Raw genomic sequence first — 7,683 nt, 5'->3', positions numbered from 1 at the left:
GAGCCTTGTTTACATGATAAAAAATTGTAAGCTCTGTATCTTGCTTATAAATAAACGACTGACTCTCAAATTTCATTCGATCATTAGAAATGCACTCTTAAGCATTGTCAGTATTAAAAACTTAAAAATAGAATTTGACCAAAATCGTGACTATGCCCCTTTAAGATGGTTAATCCATTTCATCTTGAGTATTGGCTAAAACCTGCAGTAAACAAACTCCAAACAAAACATTTTCCAATTAATTTTATTTCTTTGTTGATTTTCAAGAGGATGGAATACTAGTATGGATTAATTTTATTAAAGCTTTCACAATATTCAAGTAATACTGTATAATTAATGGTGTGCTTCAACTCCAAGACTTTATCTGGAGTTCATATTTTGATCTTCAAATCTAAATCTCCAATTAATTTGATATCATATTCTATATTGTTTTGCACAGACTCACAATCACTATATTATAAATCTCATTTATAAAAAGAACGTTTTGTATATGTTACACGTTTACACGGGAAAAATACCTTTACCTCTGGATAAATCGATTTCAGTAGACTCTGTCAATGCATCTGTTTCTCTTCCGCCTAAACTGTTGCCATGACAACCGAAGCTGATTAAAGATGCTCGTATCCATGATAATCTATAGTATCTTATGAACCATGGATGCTGGCATTACACAGAAGACTCTGCCAGCGTACAGATGAGATTAAGAGGTAAGATTAATGTGATCTTATCCAATAAGAAATATACCTCGATGCATGTACCATTTGTTTCGTAAACCGATATAGTTTTTATCAAAAATGCTTTGATAAAGCAAATCTAAATCTACATAGAAAATTCAAAAATTGAAATGTTGAAATAATACGTCATTCCTGCGTTAAACTGTCCATATAAAGTCGACAGTAATATACCTCGAAATACTCAACGTGAACGTTACATAAGTTGTGTACATTGTGCACAATTCTTTCAGATAAAAGAAGGCTTAAAGTACATATTGATAATGACAACAGTGCGAGCACTCAACATGTCCTACGTGTTATGGTGTTGATAAAAGGAATTGTGAAGCAGTTGGTCAAATGAGGTTCCTTTTGAGGCTTGTATGAACAATAATCCGTTTTGGTGTACATGATCTGCATACGTCACTTCAAGATCAGTTATCTTTCATCTTACAATTAAAATCATGAGAAGCCATTGATTTATTTGTAGAGGTCAGTAAAATTGGAAAGTGAGAGGTTTAGTATTTACTTGTATGGTGAGAGGTACAGAATGTACTTATATGCGCCCAAAAACGGTTCATTCAGGCGCAGTACTGGCCGCCCAGGATCAAGAGGCAATCTATGACTTGAGTCAAAAATTGTACACTGTCTTAAAGTCTCTCTTGATTGAAAACAGCGACAAAATTTAAATGCTATTAAAAGTGTCTTGATATTAAGTTGTTAATTACAAATTTCAAAACAAAATCAAACTCTATAATCTGTAGATATCAATCATAATTATATACATTTGTAGTGTACAAATACTCGTTTATTATTTCAAGCTATTTGAAAAACTTTTTTAAACCACTCAACTCTTTGTAAATTCCATTCAATATTGATGATGATAACTTTGTATTTCTATCATTCAGTATATACTTTGACAATTAAGAATATTTCATTTGTATTGCAAAAGTGTCTGTTTTAAATGATATACAAACTATATGCAAATGAAGCCTGTATCAGAAATTGCGCCCGTCCAAGTTTAGCAGCGGTTAGTTATTAGGTGAGCCGACAAGGAACCGCTAGTTTGTCAGGATGAGAAGGGACCCGATACTGGCAGCCGCATGCGATCCGTAATTAACCCTCACGTCCGAATCCTAAAGGTGTCAAAAGTAATATCCCAGTCCCGGAGAGGCGATAAGCGGAAGATAACTGCTGGCTTTCAGAACTTTTCAAATCAATCAAAAAACTCATTAGGTGTGAAAAATTAAGAAGGAAATGTCCATTATGTTGTATGAGGAGTCAGATGGTTAGGGAAGGATACACGCTAGAAACTATTTATTCTTAATCTAAATATCAACAACTTATAAGTCGTAAATGGTCTTCGGTATTGCATACAATGATCATCTGTTTGCAGGAGAAACATATAGCAAGTTCTTCAGGTATTGTATCTTTGTTGAGATAGCAAATGAATAGAGTTGATATATGTTGTAGTTGGTGGTCCACTAATAATTGACAATTAGTTTAATTTAACGGTGTCAATTTTTCACGTTTAAATGATAGTGGTTTATTTTTCATCGTCGGAAACGCACGGCCAATATCACATAATCCTTCTTAAAATGGGACAACACTTTGACTTTTCTCGTTTTCATGAATTTTTATAATCCTCAATCATAATTTATTAAATATATGTATTTAAGCTAAAATTTATATTCCTTAACCCGCATTTCCTTTAAATTTCTTAAATTGTGGTGATATTTTGAATATTTTTTTGTGCTTCCAATATTAAAATATTTCTGATTTTACATATGATGAATTTAAATAAGATTAAATTAACTAAAAAGCTAATATATTGATTATGAAGTAAGTAAGAAAATCCGTTTTCAGTGATACATTGTATTTTCACACAAATCTATTTAAAGAATGGGCGCTCAAAAAAAGGTAATACTTTTATAAATTCTTTTAATTATAGAATCATATTTTAAAAACAAATTGTAAATTTGAAGTATCATATCATTAGTTCATATTAATTTAAAAAATCTAATATTAATGTTCTTGTTTAAAAAATGCTAACCAAACGAATGAATCTACAGCAATTCTGAATTGCAGGAACGTGTGATAATTTTAAAAGTCAATGTTCCGCCAAAAAAATATAGTCCTTGTAAGATTAAAAATTTTAATTAACTTTAATATTTTTGATGCAGATAAAAATTCGTATGACATAAATTATTTTTCCAGCATCATGAAAAAGAAAAATAATATTTTTGTGAGAATATTATGCTTAGTACGTGTTTTAAGAATTACATAGATAGATTTGAATGTTCATATGCAAAATACATTAATATACAACAAAATGCTAGGTTTATCTTTAAAGATGGCCTTAGTAGAAATACAGAATGTTTAAAGAGTAACTTTTATTATTCTATTTTTGTGAATATAAAATTTAAGAGATCTGTATATGAAAACAGATGGAACAAATTTTTTGGTATATCGGGTGGAATTATTAGGAAAAATATCTATAATCAAAAAATAAAATGCATGTATGATAAGAAAGTTGCTGGATTCAATAAGAAGCCATTGAACAGTGTACTCAAGTGTTAGTAAGTGGATCAAACATGTATCAGCCGAATGTGAATGTTGTCAAACGGTCGAAGACTGTGAACATCTTTTATTTAGTTGTAAATTAGTAAAACACATATGGCAAGAGGTGGGAAATTTTTTTTAATTTTGGATTATCATGGAAGATATAAGTATTGGGGTTCCATTATGAAAATAATGTCAAAACTAGAAGGTTGAATAATATTTTGCCATTTATCTGCTTTTCAATTTATAAATACAAAATGTCTTGTAGAATTAATCAAGAAAGAATGTCAAAAGAAAATTTTAAATATTTTGTGAAAAATAATTTAAGTGTGGAAAATTGTGTTCATAAAAAGCTGCAAGTATTACATGTACTGATGATATGTACTTTACTTTAAGGAAGGAGTCTTCTCGTTATCAAACATACTTCTTATGATAAGAAATTCATGAAATTTTGACACAGTCAAATAGATCATATTACCAAATGATTTTTTCAGTTTAATCAAGTTTGACCTTTTTGTTTCTGCATTAAGGTCAGGTCAAGGTCACTACCTTTCTCCTCAACGTAAAGGATGATAAATGTAATTGTAGCTCTTTGTAGTTCTATAGACATTTGTATAAGATTTGAAGATTCTATCCTTCAATGATATGATAAAATATCAGAATGTTTATCAGCTTATACTACTAAATTGGATTGATATTGCCTGGCCCGCAGTTCCTCTAATTGTCTTAAATTTTGAAGAAATTTTGATTATTTTTTTATGCTTCCAATAATGAAATATTTCTGATTTAAATGTATAATGAAGACTTTATATAAAGATGTTAATTGACAGAAAAGCTAATATATTGACCATTTAATAAGAGAGAAAACTGATTTTTGTGTTTTTTTCACAAAAATCAATGTATAGAAGAACGCTTTAAAAAGCTTATAAAAATGTAATTTGGTAAGCAAATCATATTTCAAAAACTTCTAAAACCCAAGTATCATATCATTGGTTCACATTAGTAAAAAAAAAATCCATCATTAATGTTATTGTTTTTAAAATGCTAAAACAGACTCATTAATCTGCAGCAATTCTGAATTGCGAAACATGTGATACCGGTATTTTCCTACGTTAATATTACGCCAAAAATATAATCCTTGTTAGATTCTCAACATTGATTACTTTTTCTGTGCCAAGTTGTATGATAATAAAAAAGGAATAAAAATATACTATTTTAATTTCCTTTCATCTTGATTTAATGAACAATTAATCAAATTTAGGTTTGAAATTCGAAAACTAGAAAAAGGGACCCTTCCATAAGTAAATATATGTAACTTTTTACACTCATCATTTTTATTCCACATTCTGGGGGTGCAGTCCTCCAGTTGGAAGACAAGGGGTTCAACGGATTGGTCCTTGGTCAAAGTGGAAAAGATTGTATAATGTACGTTATATCTTGTGTAATACTATTGTTTAAGCTATATTTAATATTGTTTTGCTGTTGAAAATTGAAATGAATTATGGAAAATTAAAAAAAAAAAACTTTAATTACCATTTCTATGCCATGATGTATTATAGTAAAAAAGAAAAAAAAAATGATATTTAAATTTTCTTTCATTTTGATTTTATGAACATTCAATTGAATTTACCTCTGACAAGTCGAAAACTAGAAAAGACTCCTTACTTAGCTGAGTACATCCATTTATCTGTGCAATTTTGTTTAATAAAATATATAAATTTTGATTCTGAAGTTTGGAGTAGTCTTAATGCCAGTGATGTAAAAAAGGGATTTTTTGGTTTGTGTTTAATATACATCCCCCCCAAAAAATAAATATTCCTTAACTTATTTTAATCAGCCTCGGAATGATGTCCTGGTCCTTCTTTCTGTTGGTTGACGTTTTATGGAAGACATCCGCCCCGATGATAGATACCGGTTTTTAACATGGCTTTCTTTCATTGTTTTCATGAGGCTTCATGTTATCAAACGCTTAGCATATTATCACATGTCCAAAGGTCACATTGACTCGCTTACACAAAGCACTACCACTTGACTTTGCAGGGAAAATAGAATTAGATAGGATTCTAAAAATAATAAGATGAAAGCTGTATTTCATATACAATATTCAACAAGAGGCTATCACATTACTGATTTTTTTCTTGTAATTACAGAACCACAAAGAAATGACATCAAACGTTACGGCAGTCCTTGAATCCAAGCCTTCAGCTGCGACTTTGCTGTGGGTGCCTCATGTTGCCATCGCCGTGTCTTTTTTAACCTTTCTTGCCTTCAATTTCTACTGCTATCATATGAAATACAAACAGAGATATCAAAGAAAATCGGACGAGTCTGAAATCAAAGCCAGGTTAAAAGAGAGGAGGCGAATTCTGAACATTGTGAAGCTGCGTCACATGATCACTCCACAAATCCCAGCCTCGGCATCAGCGCTCTCCAAAAAGAACTTCAAGGTCACATCAGACTTCAAGAAAGCGTCAACGCTAACGGCAAAGATGGAATCGACCTTGACATCGAAATCTTCCTCTAACTTACAGGTGCTTGACTGCCCGTTCTCTGTGGCGGGGAAACCTTTCGATGCTATTTCCGTTTAATACGCTAGGAACATAAGGTTCTACTGAATCATCGCGAAATACACTTACACATGCAAATCGAACGAAAGGACCTTCCAAGTGGCAAATGATTCGTTGATTCCATGGAAGAATTAGCACAAACTGCAATATGTCAAAACATGGACCAATACCTCAAGAAAAGACAGTGCAATGAGGAAGAAAACCCTTAAGTAAATAAAATAACAAAACACATCCAGAAATAATCAAACAACAGAAACCACAGAACATCGTTTCTTTCCAGTTTTGATAACAAACCATGAAAATAATTTCGTGGGCTTTTTCATTCTGCATACGTAGTCTGTATAATAATGCAGTATCATATCAACTAAAGCTATTTTATTAAATTTGAATACAGTCTGACAAGACTTTGAATAGTTTACGTCGTTACATTAACCACAGTCCCACAAGCAGAGACCCAGTTCGAGAAAAGTTACTTGCAATCGTCATCCACAACTAGTATGCTTAATCACCAAAAGAATTAGATAATATCGATTCTTTAAAAAACTTATCACAATTTGGCTACTTTGCAAGTTACATAACAAAGTTTACGTGATATGTGTGTGTAATTGTATCTTTTTAAGAGGTCTGTATAAATTTACCTTTGGGTCCTTATTTTCTACAATCATATTCAATTGGATAGGTTACTAATATTCATTGATAGCAAATCGTTTCTAGTATTTTTGTTTTGACCTTCTGATTCCTAATACTAATACTAATAGTTGGGTTCGAACTTTGGACCACCCCAAACATAAAACAATGCACATGACTTTAAATGACTTTACTTTAATTGACACTCTGAAAAAGTTTGTTGTTGATTAATATATTTGGTATATTTCAAATATAATATATGATGTATATTGTTAAAGTCAACCGTTTAATCGTTCAAACCCCAAGGAGGTTTTAGCGAGAATACTGTGGTCCTGACATACATATGGAAACTTGATCATTTATTCAAATTCCATGGCCATGAAACCTCAAGTCTGTCCTGTTAGCGTCTTCCTGGGGTATGACCAATGTACTAGTATCTGACCAATGAGGATTCATGTACGTAATGATACTTACTTTTTACAGAACTTAAAAGATGCAAGATGTAAGTTTCTTTTTCCAGTCTGTAATAATTGTAAACTTTATGGCTCATCAGATGTGCAATTTTATGAACGAAGGCGGATGGGACCGGGTCCACAGACAAGCGTGATCTTCTTACGAATTATTTTCCCAAACACATGCATAAGCTGATTCAGTGGCATTCTTTATTACTAATAAATCTTCTATTTTCTTTGAAGTTGAGTTTGGGCTTTAATAGACCTTTTCCTCATTCTTTGAATTTTGTTGCAATTTGCAAGAAAATGGCTGTAAGCAGCAGGGACTACGATATTTGATGGTAGACGCCGATGTATAATGATTTGCCGTATATTTGATGGTAGACGCCGATGTATAATGATTTGCTGTATAAGGCAGTTTTCTTGTTTTTATGGATTCTAAAACAGTATCCAGTACATTATGTTGCTCTTGTTTTCCGTATCTATCATGTATAGAGATGAAAATCGTGCTTAGATGATTAGCCAAACTACGATCTCGCTCTAGAATATAATATTTTTATATTATTTATATATTACATTTTTATGAAAAAAAAATGATTAGTCACTTAGATAAAGTTGCTAAAAAAAGAGATCATAACATTGGTAAACGTTTCAGTTAAAGGTTTGCTTTCATCTGTTAATAATGTAATTTATAAACACATCGAGTCTGTTTATCTTCTTTGTCAAGAGTCATTTTGTTAAAGAAATGGTAATTATTTACTTAAC

At 31.3% G+C, this 7,683-nt stretch overlaps 1 long non-coding RNA gene across 1 annotated transcript; it reads left to right on the top strand.

The window, feature by feature from the left end:
- The first annotated feature begins 563 nt into the window (after window positions 1-563).
- On the top strand, window positions 564-7,160 carry LOC117681189 (uncharacterized). Its single transcript, XR_004595891.2, has 2 exons — window positions 564-707; window positions 5,423-7,160. It is a non-coding gene; the product is annotated as an uncharacterized lncRNA (long non-coding RNA).
- Window positions 7,161-7,683: the final 523 nt, after the last annotated feature.

This window comes from Magallana gigas, chromosome 2 (genome assembly GCF_963853765.1).
Source record: "Magallana gigas chromosome 2, xbMagGiga1.1, whole genome shotgun sequence".
Lineage (NCBI taxonomy): Eukaryota > Metazoa > Mollusca > Bivalvia > Ostreida > Ostreidae > Magallana > Magallana gigas.
This window is presented reverse-complemented; position numbering and strand designations above follow the sequence as displayed.